We start from the raw sequence: 24,309 nt of genomic DNA, 5'->3' as shown, positions 1-24,309 counted from the left end.
CTCCAGTGGAATATGAAATATCACAGAGCCGCTATCCAGTTAGAAAAAGAATATAAAGTAGGTATGAATGTCTACAGTCTTCAGGGTTTACATCCACTGCTGCAGTCCAAGGGTTCCTTTTCAGGGCTTGCACCAAAATATGTATTTATGAATTGAGAGATCTTGGGAACAGATAGTTCCCCGATCTGACTCCAAATGTGAAGTGACATGGGCACGGGCATGTCTCTTATATAAATTCTTACGCTATGTTTTTCAAACTCAGGCTGTCATTTATATTTAATTTGCACAGAGCTGTCTTGGGCCATGTACTTGGCCATTTCTGAAGATGAAACAAAATATTTGTGACCTTTTGATTTCCACTGAAGTCGTAAATCTTTAATAACAGATGTGGGACTGGCTGGGGGGGTAGAACAGTCAGAAAGTGTTGTAACACAGAGTAACGACATTGTTGGTTTTGGACTTTAGGCGGCAATTATTAATTATTAATTTGAGATTAACCTTAAGATATTCAGACTGTAAAGCCAATAAATGACAATAAACAACAAAAATCAGATGTTGGAGCTAAATTGCAAAGTTAGGGTGATCATTCCTGAGTCAGCTTAGCCTACTGAGCATTAAAGAAATAAAGGTAAAGGGTCAATTATATCGACCATTAAGGTATTTTATCAGTAGAATACCAGTGTGTTTTACAGGCAAGAGAAAGATGCTGCTAAAAACGTATTTATTCTGTGTCTAAGTTCAGGATTTCTTAAAACAAAACAAAACAAAACAAAACAAGACAAAAAAAAAACAAACAAAAAAAAAAAAAAAAAACCACTTTGGCCAGTCATAGTGTCAAAAGTCGTAAAGCCCAGATCAAGGTTAGGTATTTTTATTTGATTTCCGTGATCACATACACTAGTTCTACTCCTCTAGTGCATTGTAAGTGAGTAATTCAGTTGTTTTTCAGTAAAATATGTATCAGTCACAAGGCTGTAAACAACAGCCTCTGGCAGCTGGCAGGCATTTTGCATTCTGGCTGAAACTGAAAACCCTCTACGTTATGACCACAGTATGTTGGTGTTTTTATTCAGTCTGTATTTCAAGTCCTTTCAACTTAACAGTCAGTTTACACCAAAGAGGCTACAATACATATTGTCATCCATATTACACATCATCGAGTCATTAGCAACTGGCTCAGGCTCAGCTCAGGGGAACCACACACAAATGCCTCCTCCACAGGCCTCCTTGGACATTACATGCATGTCAAAGTTGTTAGTGGGCATGAGGCAACAGACAAACTCTCAATGACAAGCCAAGTTCCCCCTGCAACAACATCCCAGAACTGCACCTCCTGCAGAGAAGTGTAATCACATTTTCCGCAAGGGTGGTTCTAGAGCCCATGAGAAAAGGGTTTATCAAATTCACAGACATTGTCATTATGCAGTCCATGTGGTTTCCCTCCATATCTGTGGCCACTTATATTCAGCCAGTGCAGTTTTAAGAGCATCGAGACTAGGAAACACACACACAGCTGTCGTTACGCAGGGAGTGCGATAGATAACACACAGAAGGAAATTACAAGGTAGATGGAGGATGCGTACTGAATTTCATTTGTCCATTTTTTTTCAATAGTAGAAGTCGATCTAGTGTTGAATCCTTGAAGCAATAATATGACCAATTTTATTCTATTTTTCTACTGTCACTAACTGATGAATTGTCAAAGTGATTATATCTGCTCCCCATACAATTATAAAGTCTTTTATCCATTTTACTTGTCAAAAGGTTTTATTCTTTTATTGAGTAGCTGTCATTTTAGCTTCCATAAGCAGTGTCTGTGATATTTTAACAATTTAATATTGAATTTCCATAAAGTTGGGGACTTGTGAAAGACAGATTAACGAGACCAAGAGTCTACAGCCATGCTAGTGGGCATAGACACAGCACTGTTTGTAGCCAAATGCTAAGGTCAGCATACTAACATGCTCACAAAAACACTGCTAACATGCAACCATCTTAGTATGAAATGTTAGAATTTAACCAAAAGCTGCAGAGGTAAACAAAATCCTGGCTTTAGCCCTTAGTATTTGTCAAGCGCCAAAGACACTGGATTCTACCCTTCCCATGATGCAACTCAGTAGTGTCTTTTGTGAACTCCACTGCCTGGGAAATACCCGTAGCCTATGAAATCCAGGCCTCCAGTTTGTAGAATTTGGACTTTCCAGTGATGACTACACTGATTTTCCTGTGTAAGGTCAACTGAGTGTCCTGACAGAAAAATGCAAACGATTATTTTCAAAAAAGTATTACCAGAGAAGAATGTCTTCAATCAAAGAATTTTTCAAATTCTGAGTTTCCTCAATACATGCACATGGCAACAACAGTTTTTCTTGGGAGGAAAGTCTGAAGGCAATTTCTGAATATGTGAAGTGTGCATGGTCAAGCTAAAACAAAGTGTTAAGTTGCTCTTTAAGTGGTATCACTGTAGTCCCTCCTTTAAACACAATTTGCAGCTTTAAGGGTAAAAAACATACACTTCTCAATTGATTCTTGGATGACAAATTAAAGCAAAAAGTGTAACAAATGTTGATTTCTCCATACAAGGCACAAGGTTTTTAAGTCTACAGTCTCCATCATTGCTCTAGAAGTGGGCTAAGAAGTTCACTGGCCTGCTTAGAACTACAAACTATGTCATCCCTGACGTCTAAGCATGGAGGAGTACAAGTGTGTTTACTCCAGTTTGGATGACACAGGCGGACTGGCCATCTGGAGTATTTTTTCACTGGCAGGTTGGTGGATGTGTGGGCCAAGCAGTGAGCCAAGCAACATTTAAATAATGTCCCATGGAGGTTTTGGCTGGTGTACTGTGCATCCCTAGTCCATTTTCTACCCTCAGGTAATGTTACGTTGATACACAGTACCTAACACTGGGTAGATAGTAATATACAATGAGTGTCTAAATGTGAAAATGAAATGTAGTGTAAAATTGAAAAAGAAAAAGAAAAAAAAAAAACAGAGACAGAACACAAGGTAGGACTGAGAATTTGAGGCAGAAGTGGCCTAAAGCCATAAATAAATTGATTCATTAATTTGGCAGAATAACAACTACTGTCGCTGCATATTGTCGTCACTGCATCTAAATACTCTGTTCTCTTGTCTTCAAGTACATTGAGAATTTATCCCCTCCTGGTGAGAGGTAAGCCGACAAAGACCCAGAGCATTAGAAAAAGAGTCTGTATATGCATTTAAATTTATATTGGAAAGTGCCCTCTCCTAATAAAGAACCACTAACCACAAGAGTTTGGGGAAAAGATGAAAAGAGTCCTGCAGCGAAGCACAGGCTAAAAGATAGCATTTATATTACAATTATATATTAAACATTACAGCAACATCCAACATTGTTAACTGCATGGAGGAAAAAAGATTAACTTTGTAAAGTCTTTTTCTTGTAAATGCCATTAGAGTCTTACTGAATGTTTTAAACAAACCACTACTACTGTATATCTTATTTATTTATTTATGGATATTGCTTTACATTATTTTGGTAAAGGACTTAAGAGGCTTTTTCTTCCCGTTCTTCATTTTCTATTTTTATTTTTGATATCATTTGTTGGTTTTAACTTATGCAATTTAATAAAAACACATAATATAAATAGGTAATTAAAAAGTCATACTCAATGTATTGCCTTTTTTGTTTGTTTTTTAGAAATACTATCTTTTCCCTCATGAGGCATGGGGTATGTGTCTATTTTTACTGACACTGGCACACTTCATACTAACTGTGTTTTGTAGTGGATACACATTGGAAAAATGACAAAACAAAGCATGCTTAAAAATAAGCACTATGAACATTACTTGATTTCTGAATGCAGTGTTTCAGAGAGAGCACATCTGTCATCTATTGACATCACCTTCAAAATTCTATTTATTTATTTATTTACGGCTGTGGGTGACTGTGTGTTTCTTACTGTTCCTACATGAGTTGACATGTGTATGTGTATATATATATATATATATATATATATATATACACACACACATACATATATACAGGTTCAACATGTTAGTTTTGTTTAATCTGTTTTACAGCCTAGTACTGCTGAATAGTGTTTGAATTTGCAGAATATTTTCTTCTCTTTCAAAGGCTGTCAAAAATGTAACTGTGACACTGAAAACCTGGTAACATGCTGGTGGAAAAGCAAGTTCATGCAGGCAAGCATGAATATAGAAAGGCACTGGTGCATAGGATTAAGTTATATTGTTATATACAGAATTGTAATACAAATTCTCCCATATGTATCCATTAAAAAAGGGGGGCTGAGATTTAAAGAGTGACAGAGATTTATTAGCAAACATAACATATCTGGGGTTATGCTGTTATCACTGTCAAAACACTGACGGGGAATAATAATAAAGATTTTCTTTAATACTAATAATAGCTCAAGATGTGACATTTAAAGGGCAGTGATAATGGAAAACTTGCCAAGAACTTATGGCATGAATGTCATTTTGTCAGTTAATGTTATTATTTCTTTTCACATTCAAGACTCAGGACAAAAGGAGAAAAGGTGTCATTAAATATGTCTGAGGATTGGGATGCAACAGTTTGCACTACAAAAATGATGGCCTTTATCAAAGAGAAAGAACCAACACATTGGACCACAGTCTCTGACCACATCAGTGATGTCAGCTGGTAATGATGGGCCCCAGTGTATTTCAAGACGCGGGCATGATTGTGAAAAGTTTTACAGGTGTAGTGGATTTTTGGTCAGGTTCTCACAATATGGAGGACTAAAAATGCCTAAATGAAAACAAAGAATGCGAAATACAACACAGATTGTTATATGTATTTTGTTTTCATCTATCTATTTACTGTATCACAACTCATTAAAAAATTGATAAATCACAGTTACAATTATTTTGAATTTTGTTTGAACGAATGAATGAATTGATGTGTGACAAGACCATGCCACATTAAAATCAAATCACAACACAGAAAACAAAGTGAGGACTGTCATTAGTTTTCAAGAGGAAGTGCAAGAGGGGTAGGATTGTAAATATAAACTGCTGGAGCTAGAACAAGATTTTAAACTATATTTACTGAATGAGAGGTCAGTCCCACAAGTAAATCTTATTCTTAGCTTAGCAACCACACTCTTTAATTTATCCAATGAGGCCCCTGTCAGAAACATGTAATATTTTAATTATAATGTAAAAATAAAAAATTAAAGTTGGGGTTACAAGGTTTCCTCTCATGCAGTGTATAAACAGTTGAGTAATGTTAAGCTGTTATCACTTATGCCACCCCTGGTCCTTCAGATTAATACCTTGTCAGACATGTTAAACTCTGCTCACTGGTACAGTATTACATGCCCATTTCCCTCCCTCTCTTGGACAAAAAACCCCCCTCCTTACTATAAGTCATTTATAAATAGAACGTCCCATCACTCAGAGCAAATTTCTGATAGAGAGCCAAAGCTGCTCAACTTTGTGATTCAGTTTCACGGCGGATGATTTGTATCCTTCAAACCCATCTCACGCTGCCTGTCAGTGGAGCTTTAGCACCGTTTGTCAGAGGAAGTTATATGAATTGATGGGCGTGCTGCATCTCTGGGATTTTCAGTTGCAGGTTAGCCCCAGACGACGCAACTTCCAATTGGTCTCAGTTGTTTCCTAAGATGAATCAGAAAGACTTTTAATAAGGAAATCCAAAGAGCTCATGGGCTGTACGGATGACTTCAAAGCGAGGTTAATATAGATCCCCTGAGCATTTGCTGCTCTGCCACAACCTTTATACAAGCTGAAGAGCGGACAGAATTATATGGTATGAAGAAAACTCACTCTTTCAGGCTATAAAAAGCATATTTGTTTTTCCACTGTCAGAGGAAGTTTGGTATAAGAACATTGCAGTAAGACAAAACATGAAGAATAACAGCAATAAATGCAGAGATGGATGTTGTTCTAAGACTTAACCTAGAGTATCAAACACTGCATGTACACACAATGTCATAACTATACCTGCAACTCATATTGATCCTGAAAAGCTAACAAAGAGATATTAACCTGAGTCCAAAAGAAAACACTTCATCCCCAGTGTAGGTGAATACACTCTGGTAATGGTCAGCTTTCTGAAAAAAGGAAACATTGATAGAGGAAAGTCTATAAAAAACAGCATGAGTGTGATCCATACAATTTTCCTTCCACCAAGATGGAGCGAGAACAGCTGCCTTTTGCCATGTTATCTGGTCCTGCAGCTGACAAAGACATCGAAATCCTGACACACATGCTATATTGCACATGGCAAATTCATGACATCTGCACATGCTGCCAAAGATGAAAGCCATGAGTCTGGTACAAGGCATGAGGGAATAGATGTACAGTAACGAGAGCCTTGGGGCCAGGCTTAATGAGGAGGATTAGTGAACCATGATAGGGCTCCTGTGCGCAGCTGTAAGAGGGGTGGCGAGGCTGGTAACGGCAAGGGCTGGATGGATGAGGGAGCAGCAGTTTGTCAGGTAGAGGACGGTCTCTCGGCTCCCAGGAAACTCTTAAATGAGACAGGGGAAGTGTAGACCAATAGATGAGGCCAGATTGTAAAAGCTGACAAGTGCAATTAATAGATAGCACGCTGATATTAACTAACTATCATCTCGTTGATATCCAGCTGAGATGGGACGGAGGAGGAAGGCAATTCCCAGCTTCAAGAAATGTGATATGCCTTCTCCACGCTGCACATGTTCAAGATTAATTTTTCAGCACAAACATTATGTGACCTTAGAGCACTTTGGGAATCTATTTCTAGTTAATTGCTTGATTTGCCAATAAACTGCTACCAAGAGGCATTTTAGTACTTCACTGTTCCCATTATAGCAGATAGGACAGATGGGTGCAGATATTTTTTTGGAGACAGAATTCTGTATTAAGGACCAATGATAGTGACATATTTGTCTTGTTTATTAGGTTTTGTTAATTGCTCCGGGCGCCATCTCTGCATTGCTCTCGTGGTGAATTCTCCGACATGCAGCGATGACACTGAGCTTTTAGACCTGCCAATCTCTGAATCAGATTTGAGGTTGGCCGAGATCCTGACATCAAGTGCTATTTTCTGCTAATATATCTTACAAACAGCCAGATTACAGCAGAAACTGGCACAGCAAAGGTCATGTAAGCACTCTCTCAGTAAAGGCAGTGGTAGAGGCATTGTGACCTAGGGATTACAAACAGAACTGACTGATGAGCTACTGTTGCTAATGTGCTACCAGCTAACCTGGAACATGGCTCATAGGCTTTGAAGCCACAGCTTTGTTCACTCATTAACTACTCCCTATGTAATGGACGTCCCATCCCTTTCATACTGACAAGTGAAGTGATGCTTCAGACACTTAATAATCAGTTTCATTTTGCAACGTCACTGTAGTTATGCAGCTGTGATTCTGGATCTGTAAAATGTGGTGACTCACATTGTGTCAGTGTTACCAGAAAGCCGTGAACATGGTGTGAACACTACTTCTCTTATCCCATTGTGAAATTTTCAAGGACACTACAGAGGGTATAAATTCTTGCCACTTTGATGGAATTCAGTTGTCCCTGCAGCAGCTACAGCATTGAAATGATTTGATGTCAATGGAAATTTTTTCTGTTTTAATGCTGGAGTGACTGGGTCTTAAAACCAGTGTTCCCTTGGCAGCTGCTTTTTTTGGTCACGTGCTGCCCACTTTATTTAAAAATACCTGTGCAATCTAATGCAAGAAAATACAACGGCCCTGCCATAGTGTTCATCTTTACAAAGCTCATGATGGTCAGTTTCTATTCACCCTGTGGGAGTAGTTATGTGTTATGTGTTGTACATACTGAAAGGTGTTTCTATTTTCTTGTCTTTTCGTTTCAGTTGTATTTTACTCTTACATACATGAGGAGGGCAGATGTAATGTAGCCCATGCTGCATTGCATTAGACTGCACAGGTATAAATGTCTAAATAAATAACATAATAAATAAAATAAATGTCTTTATATTTTTTGCCTTGTTTTAATTGCACCAACAAAACAATAAAAACAATAATACAGTAAAATAAAAACGTGTGTACTTTCGGAAAGTGACGAGACGAGAAATGGAAATTGTCTATATCATTTCCTCAGAGGCCAGTATTTCATGACTTTTAGTCCCAAGTATAGGTTAAGCTCCAAGCACCGAATCCTGCATTTCCCACAATACACCTCAATAGTGTCTTTGTGATGTCCCTTGAGTTCTTATACTTTTTTCCTACTAGCTATAAATTAACCAGCAGAATAAAATGATAAGTCTATGGTCAGATCCCTGTCCTTGCTGTTCTTTAGCAAGAGTCAGAGATTTTCTGTGCTTGTACATGCCAGAAAAAAACAGCAAGTAACTGAGACCTTTTAAACACCAAAACCCAAAATAAAAGTGCACAGTGTACACCATCTTTTTGGAAGACTGCAAGTGTGGCTTTACTTGGCAGACATGTTTGGATCAACTTTCTGCATCTCTCCTCCAACTGATTCTGTTCTCTTAGCTCTATTCTGTGGATGTAATTAACTAAACTTAGTCTAGGTTCAAAAATGCAGTGTATGACTTGGACTTTCTGTAATTAGACTCCTGGAAAGAGCTTTATCTAAGACAGTGAGCTTTACAGATGACATTTCACATTTTAGTGGAAGGGCAGGGCAGGACATTTGGTTTACAGACTGGCATTTCTCCTTCCAGGAGCTTCTGCCTGAGTTCTTACTGTAGTGTTTTATCTCTACCTTCTGTCTCACGGCAGTGATGACTGTGAAGATGTTGATCAGGGAGAAAGTATCCACATACACCAGTTTCTTTGCCCTAAATTTAAACAAATCATTTTTGTCTAAGTGGAATTCTTCTTACAGACTGTGTCTTGTGTATTTTAGGTTTTAGAGTCAATCCCAGAGAGGAAAAACTCATAGACACGTCCAACACGTCCATGGCATTTTTGAGAAAATCAACCCAATTTGCCTGGCAGATTGCAGTTTATCTTTCTCTAACTGTCCCAATCAATGTAGTCCATTTTGCCTGCAGTATGGTGCCTCCTTGCCATCACTTACCTGAACTCCTTATCTGTTTTCTTCCCCTGAAAGCAAAATTGAAACAAGCATGGATTAACTCAATGTCATGGCAGCTTTGTCCCTGGGATAATGGGGGACAATGAGCTCTGCAGTGACAGCAGTAAATGATGCCAATTTTCTCACAGAAAGAGAGAACGATAGAATGAGAAAGGCAGGGAAGAGTTTGGGGAGATAGCTTAAGACTCTAATCCAACTTTGTAAATCAGAACGCTCGAGGTTTTGCTGAGTGTTTGTCCCGTTGAAGTGATTTATATCATCCAATCATTGTGGTGTAAGCAGCACAAATGCTGACAGAAGATATGTGATGGGATGGTTTTAAGAAGATTAGGTGAAGAATGTCACATTTCTGAGAAAAGAGAATTTGACATGTTCTGTCTTAAGGGAATAAAAAGTTTGGGTGAGTTTTTCCTCTTCTGGCTAAGTATGAAGACGAGATTCATCCATACATTCATAACTATAGCCTCCAGTGTTCACTAAAGCATTGGATATAAGCACAATTTATGTGACTGTTGAGTTACCCAAAGTATGACAACTGATCTCTTTGAGGTTAATGATGTTTTTCCAAACTAAATGACAAAGCTGTTGACTGAAAAAGCTTATTCACGCTCATTTTGGCTTGATTTGTCTTGAGCAACCTGAGCAAGGGCGCACATGCTCACATCCAGCCATACAAGGCTGTGTGTTTTGTATATCTGTCAACAATATCTTCCTCTTCTCACTCTCAGGTGTTAGCGATATCTATTAATACAACAGCCAGGGACTTGACAACATTGTTTTTATCCTCTGCACACTTCCCATGGAAAAAAAAAAAAAAACCTCAAGGCAACATATGTGCGTGTCCTATATATTCACATATTCTATGTTAATATTATATACATGCCCTATAATTTCCAGAGTTACAATCTAAACCCACGATATACCTTTAAAGCTGCTGAATATTGCCGAGATGTTTCAGCCTAATATTAGCTAGCACCATTACAGCTAATGGTAAACACATTGACCACTGGTAGTTGGTCAATGTGTTTACAAGCACAGTAGAGAAAATCAGGTTATATGCAAAATTGGATAATGAACATTACTGCAGTAACCTGGTTTTGTAAAAATCTATGTATACTTGCAGTAGGTTAGTAGTGATTTCTCCCCTACTCCTCACTGTATTTTGGAGTCATGACATTCTTATTTTATGCTTTTGGGATACAAGACACTCATTCTAGATTCCTTTTGAGTGTGTATTTTGGTGGCTGACAGTGAGAAGCAGCTCTGTATGAGAATCTTTTCTATAGTGCAAATGTGTCTGAATTTACAAAGTCAAAAGTCCAACTGTTAAAACACAGTTATTTAGACTTCTAGAGGCTGAGTTGTGTCAGTTTCAGTTTTAGTCTGACTTTGAATGAACACATTTTTTTAGACCAGGGATGTATCCACTATACATAGTGATTTATCATTTCAGTCCTCAACACTGCAGTCACACTCTTACCTTCCCTGTCTTTAGTCTATGTCATTAGCCACTTAGAGACATGGTTACATGTATATAGTACTTGGCCAAGAAATTTTCTCCAAAGCAAATCTATCTAACAGACTTTGTTTTTTCTTTCTTGACAACTTGAAAGCAGTGGAAACCTGTGGTGAGCACACTATTAACATACCCTTAGTTGGTGCACCTTTAAAAGGTACATCTAGCTTAAACTAAATACAGTCTTGGGAGTCCTGCAATAAACCCTACCCACAATTACAACGTACAGATTATACTGAAATACTGACAAAGAGAAGTGTTGATTCAACTGTATGTTCACTTTGGAGGATGTAGTTTGTGTACTGTGTTATACAGAGAGGTCTCTCTGATATTTAGGTGGAGAAAATAATAGAAAAACCAGCTGCGGGCTGAACAAAGAGTTGAATCTCAATATAAAGCTCTGTTACTCTGCAGATCACTACAAGCAACTCCTTTCACAGCGTCACAGTGTTACATTGTTATTATAAAAATATCCATTATAGTCACTTTAAGTGCTTGTTCACGTGTAAATGATGGATGTATTGTTTTAAATGGATAAACTGACAAAAGCACAGAGTGCTCCTTCTGATATATGCTTTTAAATGCAAGATGTGGTTTCAAATACAAAATGTTTAATTCACAAATGAAGCAAGTCAACAGTCTGAAGTAAGTATGAAACATAAAAGTGGCAGGAGGATGCCAGTTAGGTGGAGAAACATTATTGGATGATGGCATCTGTACCCTCAATTCCATTTTGTTAAGATGAGACAAACATAAAAACCACTCTATGTGTTGTATTTGACACTGAGGATCATTATACACATGTATGCACATGGAATGTCAATGTGAATATACCATCTTTCCTCTTTCACATGTATGCATCATGCTTTGGTACTCACAGTAACAGGATCAGTCGTTTGGTCAGATCAGGTATCCAAACACATATTGATTCATGGCAAGAAGGTGGGGTCTGATTCCTACAACACCTGCTCTTGGTAGTTGTCACATTTGTCTCCGTTGGGTCTCTCAGGTCACCTAAAGGAGAGAGGGGCAGAGTTAGCGAAAATGGGTAACCTGGAAGCTGCAGAGTTCTCTGAAAAGCAAACGATGTGACATTTGAAGTTTTAAGAAAAAATGCCCTTTTCGATTTGGCCTGTCATGAGTTGTATCTGGTACCAGAAGCACTAGGTCGAATTAAAACATCAAAGATTCAAACTATGCTTTAGAGTGCAGGAGGGAGCAGGGAAACTCTGCCTTAGCTCTGGGATTGGTAATTACACCACTCCGAGTCTTTGATTTCTGTCTGTAAAATAAAAGGATGGGTAGGTCTGTTTGGAGGGATCTATAAAGATGTGGACATCAGGGTCAAGCAATGATGGATTCAAATCCATGATGTTTTCAGACAAGGTTTCAAAGGAGTCTTATGACAAAATCTGTTTTAAAGTCAGTTTTATGGAAGGATGGAATAGCTGGGGTCTAATAACACAGCATTAATACATCTCCTCATTAAAATTCAGCATCCATGTCAGAGCACATGTCCTCCCAGAACCCACTGCTCTTCTCATCCTAATAGGAGAAGATAAAAGCACAGAGAGAGAGAGAGAAAGGTAGACACAACAAGGTTTCATAATGTTTATTTTGGTGGGAAAAAAACAAACAAAAAACGGTATGATCTGGCTCCAGGCTGCATCGGCCGAGGTGAATAAACAGAAGCAATTTTGAAGTCTCAATGCAATTAGTGCTCTCTTTACAGCACAATATATCTTTCTTCTTCAGGTCTGCATCTGCCAAATGTCTGTCTTTGCCAAATCAGACGGCTGGGGTAGAACACAAAATGACACAAAATCCTGCTGGCTGAAAGAGAAGAAGCTGCAGTCTTGTGGCAATGGACAAGACACCAAATTAAATAGTGTCAGTGTGATACTAAATAATAAGCACTGTGGCCCAGTGGTCTACCATAACAAAAAAGCAGCTTGATCCTTGAAAATGACCACCCTTTGCCCTTCCTCCAATAAAAACCTGCCCATACATCCACAGACGTGCAACTTATTTGAAGAGTCTGTTCACTCATATGATGAACATGCAAATATATATTATCACTTTTATGTTGCTGTATCCAGCCATGTAGTTCATGTTGTTTTAATCTAGGTGTTCAGATATCTTCAGATGGACGAGGTGGACGAGGTTTCCACTCATTTCTATTCAGGACCTGCTGATGCTGATTCAAATCAACAGCTCTGCAGCAAGTAAATATATATCACATCAACAACACTGTAAACAATACAGATTAATAAACATATACATGACTTGCTTTGAGAGATTAAAAGAGATTAAATGAACTTTTCCACAGCAAGTCCACTACTGGCTACTGGTTAATTATCTGCCGGTGGTTATTCAGTGCCATACCTGCTGCTTCATGCGCTACCTGCACTCGATTTAACTGAGATCCTCATCCCTGCCACAACCAACCAATTAAAACTCTTCACAGCCAAGTCATGGTTCATCCAGACAGACTGGGACTTTGTTTCTAAGGAAAGTTTCTCACTGGTCATTGCTCAGAGCCACACATCTAATTACTTGGGGTGGAGATAGAAATCGTAAAGATAGATGTTTCAAAATTGGGGCAAATAACCTATCTGCATGGTCATGGTTGTTATTTCCTTCTAACATATCTATTTCATTAAGCTAGTCATTTTGACAGAAGCAGAGATCACATGACAATGTGCGTTATCAAGCATATTAATCTAATTCTAATCTATAAACTCCAGTTCCAAGTAATGTAAAGAGCATTGCCATGAGGGACAGTGTGTACTCAGCTGTCATTAAAGGTTCAACCTTTCATGAATAAATAACTTGACTAATTCACTCTTACTCCCTGCAGTACAGTGTTGTAGTCACATTGATTTCCATAGAAATAGTTAAATGAACAATGTAAATCAAATAAAAGTGGCTTATTTGGGGGTTATTGCCACCCTTATTTTAAAAACCCCTATATGGAAATGTCAACCTTACCTGTGCTTATCAACCTTTTTGTTAGGATAAGGTTATCGTTTTGGCACAGGAAGATCATGTCACTTGTCGGGGTCTGGATAGACTCAAAAACACTTTACACACAAAATTATTTAATTTTTTTTTCTTGCAAAGGTTGAACTGACCCTGTTAGACAGCTGAGTGCACACCGTCCCCTCTAGCAATGCTGAGTACATTACTTGGAAATGGAGTTTATAAATTAAAATGAGATGAATAGGAAAATACAGGAAATTGTGCTTATTGAGACGTCGTTTTATGTTGTCATGTCATGTGATTTCTGCCTCTGTCACAGTTGAAAAGCTGTAGAATATCCCCCCAAAATCCCATTGACAATCTGCAATGTGGGGTGTTACTAAGCCACAGAGATTTCCTGACTTCCTTGGTTGTAGCGGATAGCTGTTGCCAAGTACACCTCTGCTTTGATTCTGGTAACACAATATGCTTAATGAGATTCAAGACCCTGCAAGCAGTGTTCTCTATCCATCCCTATACCCACCTACAGCAGCCAGGGTGCCCACACTGCCTTGTGGTAGGCTTAACATTGCTTGAGTGCAAACAGGCATGAAGCTGTAAAAGTTCAACCAGAATTCAGACAGTTACAATTTCACGGCATATAATTGAGACACTGCTGTTGGCATACGTGTCGCATAGGTCATCAACAGCTGTCACTCTAGATTATGGTTGATGTCACACAGTGAAACATGGCACATTGGAAGAGGGTTTTTCTAAGTGTGTGTGGACACAATGTTCCTGATTCATTTTTCAGCTCCTCACAGTCAAGCTCAAGTTGTTTTTAATGCAGACTCCCGAATTGAAGTTACATATAGAGATAAGACAGATATGTAAATCAAGGCATGTCCACCCAGAGGTTATAATGCACAAACTTACTGTAACCTATGGCTTTTTTCATTATACCCCCAAAATCAATACTGTGGAAATCCAGGGTTTAATATTGAAAAAATAAGCACATGAAATACATAAATGAAACAGTCATTTGTAAATTAATGTAATTATTATTATCATAATGTCACATTTTATTTTATTCTGTTGGTTTTCATGACGGTGGTGTTGACACACCAACACAACAAAATAAAAAAGACACAAACTTTAGCTACATTTCGTCAGAGAACGTTTAACTACAGAGCTCCCCTGGGGTCAGCTGAGAAAAAAAGAGCCACGTGTAACTCTGTGCTCTTGGTTTACAGATCTGTCCATCTGGACTCATAATTCATACCTACAGATTTGCAATCAAAACAGAGGGAATAGATTACAAACCTGAGTATCTTAGCAATGTTGTTAAACTGCAGAGTTGGACATGTGAGGGTAAAAAATACAGTACTTGTTCAAAGCACTAAATATATTACATTTTGAAATGTAGTTACCTTTAATGGATTTTGCTGGCAATGACAGCATATTACCAAGTTGGGTATACACTGGAACTGTAGGAAAATAAGACTTTACATTGTTGCTCTTGCTGAGAAGAGCTACATAAATTGGATTGCAGTTGTTGAGCAGGAATGTGATTGGCTTAAAGGTGAACAACAGTGTAATGAAAAAATGATATTATGAAATTACTTCTCAAATTGTTGACTTTATTATATATTAGAGGTCGACCGATAGTGGATTTTTAAAGGCCGATATAATAACGATAGTTTGGAGCAGGAAAAAGCCGATAGCCGATTAATCGGCCGATATCATATTAACATTTTCAACATTGTTGGCAATGAACAATCTCACTTTATTATTAATTGTTTTATTGAACTGCTGCCGCTTAACCCTTAGAACTCTGCTGGTGCGAAGGCGCCCCACGTGACAGCGTCTGTGCTTTGCAGAACATCTCAGGAACCACACAACGAAACTTAAAAAAACCCAAGCCATTTATTGCTATTTTTTGTCCACCTGGCCTCTCTGTCTATTAATGCATGTATAATCTCAACCCTTTCATGCACAGTCAAGTAATGAACATCTTTTTTTTTTCAGGACAACCTAGGGCAATAATAATATGTATTCTAAAATGATGCCACATGAATGGATCAATAGTTATATGAGTATAAAAACAAAAGAAGAAGAAATCAGGAGCATCTCATTGGCCAAAAGACCGAGCAGAAGTCGTCCTTGTTTACATCAAGCTTCAATATGGAAGTCTGCTAACATAATTTCCATGTTTTTATCACAAAATGTAATGAATAATGAACGTATCACGGAATTATCACATGGGCGCCTGGGGAGTTCTAAATTAACATGTCTCTCGCTCTTTCTCCCGTGCTCTCTCTCTGTGTGAAGAGCCGCCCCGCCCCTCAGTGATCAGAGCGACAGGGAGTTTTTGTTTATGGCGCTGTGGAAAAAGACTGCAGCCATCGGCCACTATCGGAGCCAAGTTCGCCGATTCTGATAGTTTGTAAAGAGTCCATCGGCGCGATTAATCGGTCGACCTCTATTATATATTTTACACAATTTATTTCATACTGGACACTTTGGGGTTCCATATCATACTTGTGGCTGTCAGCTGTAAAACAAGCATTGTGCTTACTCATAAATGTCAGATAAATGAAATAAGATGTGAGGTCCCCAGTGCCTAAAAGCAAATTAATTAAGCTGTGTGGTCACTTTATACGAAAGAAGCTGCATCAGAGTAATCAATCAAGAATGCGTCCTGTCATTTGTGTACTCTTTAAGGGATCAATCAAGGTGGATGGAGGGTGCTAAGAAATCGTTTCAGTGAGTGTTTAAGCACTGTGTTAATGATGAGCTAAATCACACAGCTACTATCCCTTCTGTCAGGGTCTAATTTGTTTTACGGATTCATTCACAAGAATACAGCAGTATGGGAACATCAGGAGTCGCAGAGACGCTGTGAATAACACTTCTACATGCTAATAAAATGCATACTGTAAACTAAACACAGATGTGTATGCACATAAAATGTCTACAGTACATTAATTAGATTGCCATATGAGATAAGAAACAGACCATCGCCCAAGCAGCAAATACGCATGCTGTTGCTTCACATGATCAGTTTTGTTTTTCATCTGATCTGAGCCATGGAAAACACATCTGATCCCAAACCAAAGCCACAACTGGACTCCTACAAGGAGAGAGCAGACTGCTGTATTCCCCTGGAACAAGATTTTATTCAGTCTTCTTGCATATTAGTTACTGAGTGCAGCATGCATTTAAAAGAAGCAAGGGAATGGTGGTTGATTTGTGGATTCCAGATCCGCATGAACTTTTTTCTTTACTTTCAGGGGAGATGAAGTCTGTTTTGACGAAGCCTTTACATCTCACAAACATGTGTTGCTTCCGGTGCTCTGGGAGTATCTCTGGCCAGATAGTGTGAACATGTTGGCTACTTATTTATGCGCACGCACGCACGCACACACACACACACACACACAGTCTGCATAAAATAGCAGGCTTTGAAATTGCTATACATGGCAGTTAAATGTACAGTATGTTTGTGTCCACACAAATACTACATACATACAATATTCAGTTGGTATGTCATAGCCATTTCAAAAGAAAAATAAAAAATGGACTGAATTCTTAGTATGCTGGAATATCTTATGAAAAACACGACGAGACAGTCCAAAGAGGACCTATTAAAGTCGACACTGTTGTAATGAAGCCCTTTCCCATCTAACATGGTTAATTGAAAGATGGATGATGATTACATTGCTCATTATTGTTTTGATCTGTTGGAAAAAATGTTTTTTTAAAGATCTTGCTCTGCTAACTGTAATGCATTCCTAATGACAATTTTAGCCAATGTAATGTAAAATCTTTGTCTTCTTTTTTCTTGACCATGTACCTATCTGTGTTGTTAAAACTACTCTAAAAGTCTAAAATAATAATAATATCAGTGATAGCAGCTGCACTTTTATTGAGAATACATTATCAGCAGAATGGGAACAACAATGTCTTCCAACTTGGAAGCATTCAAGCATTATTCCACGATGGATAGTCCCAATGCTAACATCCGAATAGTCCGAATAGTCTAAATTAGCTCTTTTTGTTATCTTACTTCTTTGTAGTATTTTGTTACAAAGTGAAACCAGAAACAAACAGAGTATAGTTCCTATAAAATAAACTGAAACAATTATATTAGTGTTAATATTGGATTCTATTTTGATATAACAGCTACTGGTGGTACATTTGCAGCCATTCTGCTAACAGTTTGTTGACATGTCTGTAGTTCTTTCACCAAGTCAGAGATATCGTTGGTGTTAGAAATTTGTAATATCTCAGACACTGAATTACAAGTTGACCTGATGATGAGTCTGAAATGCTAACTGGCCACAAAAGTTATTTCAAAGTCAAAATTACAATGTTATAATTCATTGTGAGGGGGGCATGAATATCTGTACCAAATTTCACAGCAACCCATCCAGCAGTTGTTGAGATATTTCACTCAAAACCACAAAGGTGGTGGTGTTAGAGGAAAATACCAAATGATGACCAAAGTCAATAAACTTCATGCTCTGGGGACCATGATCTGTGGCAACTTGTTGAGGTGTTACAGTAAAAATCAAAGTGACCGACTGACTGACAGAGAGGCTGGAATATGCTGACTCTTAGTCCCTAATGTGAATCAAGCTCCAAAAACACTGGATTCTACATTACAAGTTTGTTTACAAGCCAAAATCTCAGGTGATGAGACCTGAGTAATTGTCTCAGACTTGACAAAGGTCCCTCAGAAGCACAGAGGAGATGCTACATCTGTTTTCCCAGACAGAGTAGTCCTAACCTTGAGTACTGAATTGACCTTGACATGCAAAAAACGTTGGAGTACCTCTTAAATTTTCACTCAGCAGAGAAATGTTCCCACACTGAGTCATAAAGCTCTTAATAGTCATGGGTACGCTTGCACAAGCTAACATTTTAGCAGTGAGGAAATCCATAAGTCCCGAGAGTTTCCATTCACTTTGTCTTATCTTTCAGAAGTCTCTGCACAGCCTCCATACTACAATCCTTAACATTATTACCACCCAGATCTGGATCATCAAAGAGCTCGTGTACTGTCCTTCCAACTCACGTCCAATCTTTCTCTGCCAGCAGACCTGTCATAATAACATGACATGTTGCTTAGTATACCATGACATTATCTATCTGGAGGGATTTGCACATGGCACCTAAGCTGCAAATGAGGTGTCTCAAAGACTGGAGGTCAGAGAGAATGCTGCACACGTCCCTCTGCCCCACTGTTGGCAGTTTTTTGATCCAGGCATTGGGCGGGTGGACCAGGGCTGTCCCCTTGAATGCTAATGAATGATGTCTTCAAAGAAGCAACGTTCCCTAAAGTCACCTTACACTGTTGCACCTGATGTAAAAAAATAATTCATAAGACATCAAAGTTCAGGCCTTATGCAAGAATAATGTTTTGCACAATAGAAATGCATTCTCATAGCTCAGCAAGTCATCACAAGGAGCACATCCTGCAGTTATAAAACTCTAGCGCAGTTGAAGTGTTGAACTGGACATCTGGTTCAGCCCAGCGGTGCAAACATGAGAGACGTACAGTAGGATGAGAATAGAATAAAAGGAGTTTGCAAGAAAGCATAAATATATTTTAGAACAAACTTAAGAAAAGTTACCAACAAACTCTGTGACACAGAGCGAGCTGAGTTTCCTTTTCTTCCTCTCTCGACTTTAATCATACACTCATGCCAGTGCATAAGCTAACATATTGTCTCACCCACTTAAACTGCTATTTTCTCAGTGCAAATGGTCCAGTGCCATACATTTCTTTTAAATAATATACATCACCTTTCTCACTGCTTCTAGATGTACATGCATACTTTCAGTGTTACAGTACTATATGCATGACCTATGTTCTGTGACATGGTTGACAGCTTGGCAAGCAATTAAACAAGCTATTGCACCTTTTTGATCCTCCTCTGCATTGAGCCTACTGTGTTTTCTACAACACTGTAGGCTCAGTGCAGGGGAGGTGAACCTGACCTGTTGTTGGCTCTATCTTTAGCTCCACAGCATGGCTGACAGCTTGTGGACTGCTTCAGTGGGCCTTTGCTACATAATTCATCTGTGTTTGAGCAATATCTGCTTGAAAGGAATTAATGTTACCCTGGCTCAAACCACCAGCCATTTAATCATTATCATGGTGCTTAACAGTTGCAACCAGTCTCACTGCATGACCTCCCAGAAGAATACAGAATGGGGGTGTGGAAGGATGGAGGGGTGTGCTGTAAAGCAGCTTGACTGGGGTGCTGAGATGCTGAACATTTACAGATATTTGATATTTGCAAGCATATATTATATAATTACACTGAGCAACTGCATTTAAATTTTGCAATATACAAAATGGTGCTGAAAACCAAACTGCTGTGTGTTTACTACACTTTGCCGTGACTGAGACAGCCAACTAGACTCTGCTAATGCCACATTCACATCATATCCTTCTTAAGTATGAGCAGCAGAGTGGAAAAAACATGTAATATGGTATCAAAGACACTGGGGATTTCTGACACCTACAATATCTCCTACTTGGTGAAAAGAATTACAGAAGTGTCAGCAGACTACAAATCCACCATCACCTTTTACCTCTAGCATTAACAGAAAAACAACTGATTTGTCTAATTTAAGAGGAAATAGACCCTGTTTACATCTGATTTCACATAGTAACAAACCACCACAAATACATAAAAACAACAAAAGTAATTAATTTAGGCTGTTTGTCTGGTGTGACCACATGGTTAGCAGCAGCAGTCTTTGTTATTCTACATAAGTAAATGATCTGATCATGCTAAATTCACACCAACTAGTTTGCTAGTTTGCATGGTGAAGCCACCTTTTAAATCTACTTTTTAACACAGTAAATTAAATTTACTATATTGATTTTAATATACATATTAATAGTAGACAGGCAGACAGACAGGCCTGACATTCCCTAGAGGCAGGGTGCAGTATCTGTACTTGTTATGTAATATTTAGGTCTTTTGATTTCTTTGGGTTTAAAAAAAGGCATAAAACACTACCTTTCTGTCTGTTGCTGACCAGCATGGAAAGTTAAACCATCTTTGTCTTTACTCTATAACTTCTGTAGTTGCTGCTGCTTGCCTTTGCTGGACAGAATTTCTGACACCGCATGACAGGAAAACTATGTTTGAGACACTGAAAAGAGCTACAAGACAGCGAGAGACCTACAGTATAATGTGTCACAGCACACTGTTTAACACCCTGCCAGCATGATGCATCTAGGAGATGAGTCAGTGTATTTATAGTCTCATTTGCATGCAAGATATATGATGAAGCTGCATACAGTAATTGACTGTGTAAGTTGAGTCCTCCAGTGCCGTACACAAGATGGAATATTTTAGCTCATGACAAGTACACAAGGGGGGATATATTATGTATGCAAGGGTAATAACACATTTTATATTCCAAAAGTCTTTGTTGTTGTAAAATCTGTTTTGGGAGAATATTGAGATGAGGCTTACATAAAGAGCCTGAGCCCGAAGCTCATGTTTGTCTCCTGTCAGGTTGTAATGTACTCGCCTCTGTATGCAGGATGTAAATGGTAAGCTGGATTACATCCAAAACAGACTTCGAAAACAAGCTTAATATGACATCATTTTATCTCCCATCATACAGCCATGCAAAGCTGCTGTGCATTATCTTCCCTGTTTACACAAAGTGATATTTATTCGCATGCGAAAGATCAACTGGCGGTGGATTAGTTTTGCACCGTTTCTCCTCGCTCCACCAAAAATGTGTGCAACATCTCTAGCTTTTTTCTAGTTAAACCATTACTCAGGAAGTTTTCAATAAACCTCCAGGTCCATTCATCTCTGCAGAGGGACATTTCATGCACGTAGGTGGTGTTGCAGTGGTGACACTGTTCTCTAGTGGTAGAGGGTCAGTCCTTGATGACAAAGGATGATATTTTAAAAGGGCAGCCCACACAGTATGAATACACAGTGACTCTTCTTTCTTATAACTTCTACTGATGGCACACACTCTGTTTTGTTCTCTTTTCTTAACCAGTGGGTCAAAACTGCAGTTAATATAATAAGCAAATTGATAAACAGCCATATATTATTGTGGTGTTGTTTTGACTGCTGCATTTAGACTTCACATTTACAAAACATCTCTGAAGTATTCAGAGATTTCCAGTGAATAATGTGTCTACATGACACCTGAAAGCATCACCTGTCAACTGCCTAAAAACAGGGTATGTTCAAATCAGTCAGACTGTTTGAATGCCCTTCTCACAGACTACATATTTGTCATCAAGACAGATTTTAATTAACATCAAGACATTTTTATTAACATCTAAAGCTTATTAACTCAAAGGCCATTTATTATCCGTTAATAAAAACACAGGGTATAATTAAGGTTAAGTCCTGTCACATTTATGGATTAAGTGTAAATTGAGTAATGGATGGATTCACTCTAAGCTGGTCTGTAGTCATGGTGCTAACTTTTGAGTAAGGTTGCCAACGCCTATGGACTGATCTCAGTTGCTAAGTGCCTCAGCGTGACAGCCAGCCACCAGACGACTGCTTCCTGTCAGTGTTAATCACAGATGATGAGGGAAGTTGTCACATTTTGATGATGACATCTGAAAACACTGAAAATGCCTCATTCAACACAGCACTCCATGGGCAAAAAGAATTCCCCATTCATCGTTCTCATACCTTTGGATTTTTATTTCAAAGTTTTGTTTAAGCACTGATGGAAAATCTTTGAAGAGAAAGGTAACGTCAAATGGAAATCTTGTTTTCTCAGTGATGTAGCGGCGTACTGTGTGTGTGTTCAGCACGCCTAATATCAGTGTTAGGTATGGTTTAATGCAGGGGTAACCACAGCCAACAGTAATCAAAAGACCTCAAATTAGCAAACAAAAGAGGTCAATGCTTTTGATTTAAAAGTAGAAGTAGGTACAGTTTTCAGTGTTGTGTTCAGGTATCTTCTATGAACAAGAGACATTTATTTTTTTTTATTGTATTTGTTCAGTTTTTATACTGAGCAATACTGATTTCATTACTGATTTACAGTTTTATTATATTGTTATATATTTGTTTCTGTTTAGACTTTTTCAGTATTTTAGCTTTGCATCTAAGAATTTAACTATATTTGGCATTTAATTTTACGCATCACATTCACCTTCACACAGCGCTTGCACTACAAAGCTCTAGCACATTCACACCGATGTTCAACATTCACGTGGGGTTCAGTATCTTGCCCAAGGATACTTCAGCACAGACTGGAGGAGCCAGGAATTGAATCGCTAACCTTCCGATTAGTGGGCAACCTGCTCTACCTCCTGAGCCACACAAGACAAAGGAATTCTTTCTCTTTCTCCCCTGGCGCTCTGCATTGAAACACAGTTGTAGTCTCCTGAGCCAAGCAGGCTGCATGCATTACAGTAGGACAGGTACATAATTGAGGAGAAACAATTAAAGGTTTCAGGCTGTTAGCTATAATGGCTGTACCTTTGATTCTAGTACCTGGTAATTATGTTGTCTTTGCTGAGCCCTGTGTGTGACACACAAAGATTTTTTTTCCCATTTCTGCCAACAAACTCCAGACAGTATTCCTGGCTGCCAACTTGTATTGTCATCAACAAGCTACATTTGCAATACTCTGAACTTCCCATATACATGTGGTTAAAATGCTTATAGATATTCACATAAGTTACAATGTGAAAGTGAACTTAACTTTGTGAAAGTCCAATATTTTGTACAACTAACAATCCACCTGCCATCTTCACTTTGACTTTTGTGCAGTATGATTGGCTGTTCAGACAAAAAAAAAATAAATACACACTGTGTAGAGCTGGTATAAAAAATTAAAAGGGAAGAAGAGATTTGATTCAGGAAGGCCGGTTTGATGTATAGATTCATGAGTCTGAAGGCTTGTCAGATGCCAAAAGTCTGCACTGCTGTTCATATCACTCTGAAACAAGATCTTATAACTCTGTTAAGCTATCACAGCAACAATCATTTTATCCTTCATCTCAGCTATCAACAAATATACTGAATGATCTCAATAAGTGTTTCATGTCTGTCTTTTAGGCTGTGTTATGATTCCAAATAGAGTTTCTGACTCAAATTCACCTCACACAGTATCTCTGCCTCACCTTCAACTCTCCAACACTCCCCTGGGGAGGCTTTTTGGCATTGTCCTGCTGAATGTCCATGACTATCACAGACCACAGCCTGTAATTTCACAGTGGTTAAAATATTTCACCGCCCACCTCATGCTGTAATCTTTATCTCATCCAAATGGGGCTGTAGATAACTTTTTGGAATAATCTTTAGAGGAGTGATGATGCAAATCTATACACAAAGTACATACATTTACAAAGAAAACAAAAAGATTAGAGAATAGTCTGAAGTCAAAAATCTATTTATCAATTCATTTTCGATTTTCTACCTCAGTTATACCCAGGGTGGCTGTGGCTCAGGATATAAGCGCCCATTAATCAAAAGGTCAGTGGTTTGATCCCTGGCTCCCCCAGTCTGCAGTCTGCAGTCTGCAAAACCCTAAATTTCCCTCAGTGGTACCACTGGTGTGTGAATGAATGCTCTATGCACACAGAACACACAGCACAGAGCGAAGTACGAATATGTGTCTGTAGTGGAAAGTGCTTGAGTAGCTGACATGACTAGAAAAGTGCTACATGAATTCAATCCATTCCATTTACAATTTCCCCAGGAATTGCTGTTCAAGAAGATGGGGTTTGA

The 24,309-nt window shown here is 38.5% G+C and overlaps 1 protein-coding gene across 1 annotated transcript in view; it reads right to left on the bottom strand.

The window, feature by feature from the left end:
* The window catches only part of LOC108896174 (leucine-rich repeat and fibronectin type-III domain-containing protein 2), a 125,496-nt gene that overhangs the window by 45,572 nt on the left and 55,615 nt on the right, over positions 1-24,309 (bottom strand). The window contains exon 3 of the mRNA XM_018695209.2: positions 11,473-11,608. The gene's annotated coding sequence lies outside the window, so the exon portion shown is untranslated. The remainder of the gene's footprint in view (positions 1-11,472; positions 11,609-24,309) is intronic.

This window comes from Lates calcarifer, linkage group LG19 (genome assembly GCF_001640805.2).
Source record: "Lates calcarifer isolate ASB-BC8 linkage group LG19, TLL_Latcal_v3, whole genome shotgun sequence".
In the NCBI taxonomy this organism is placed as follows: domain Eukaryota; kingdom Metazoa; phylum Chordata; class Actinopteri; family Centropomidae; genus Lates; species Lates calcarifer.
Note: the sequence above shows the minus strand (reverse complement) of the source record. Positions and strands in the feature narration are given on the sequence as shown.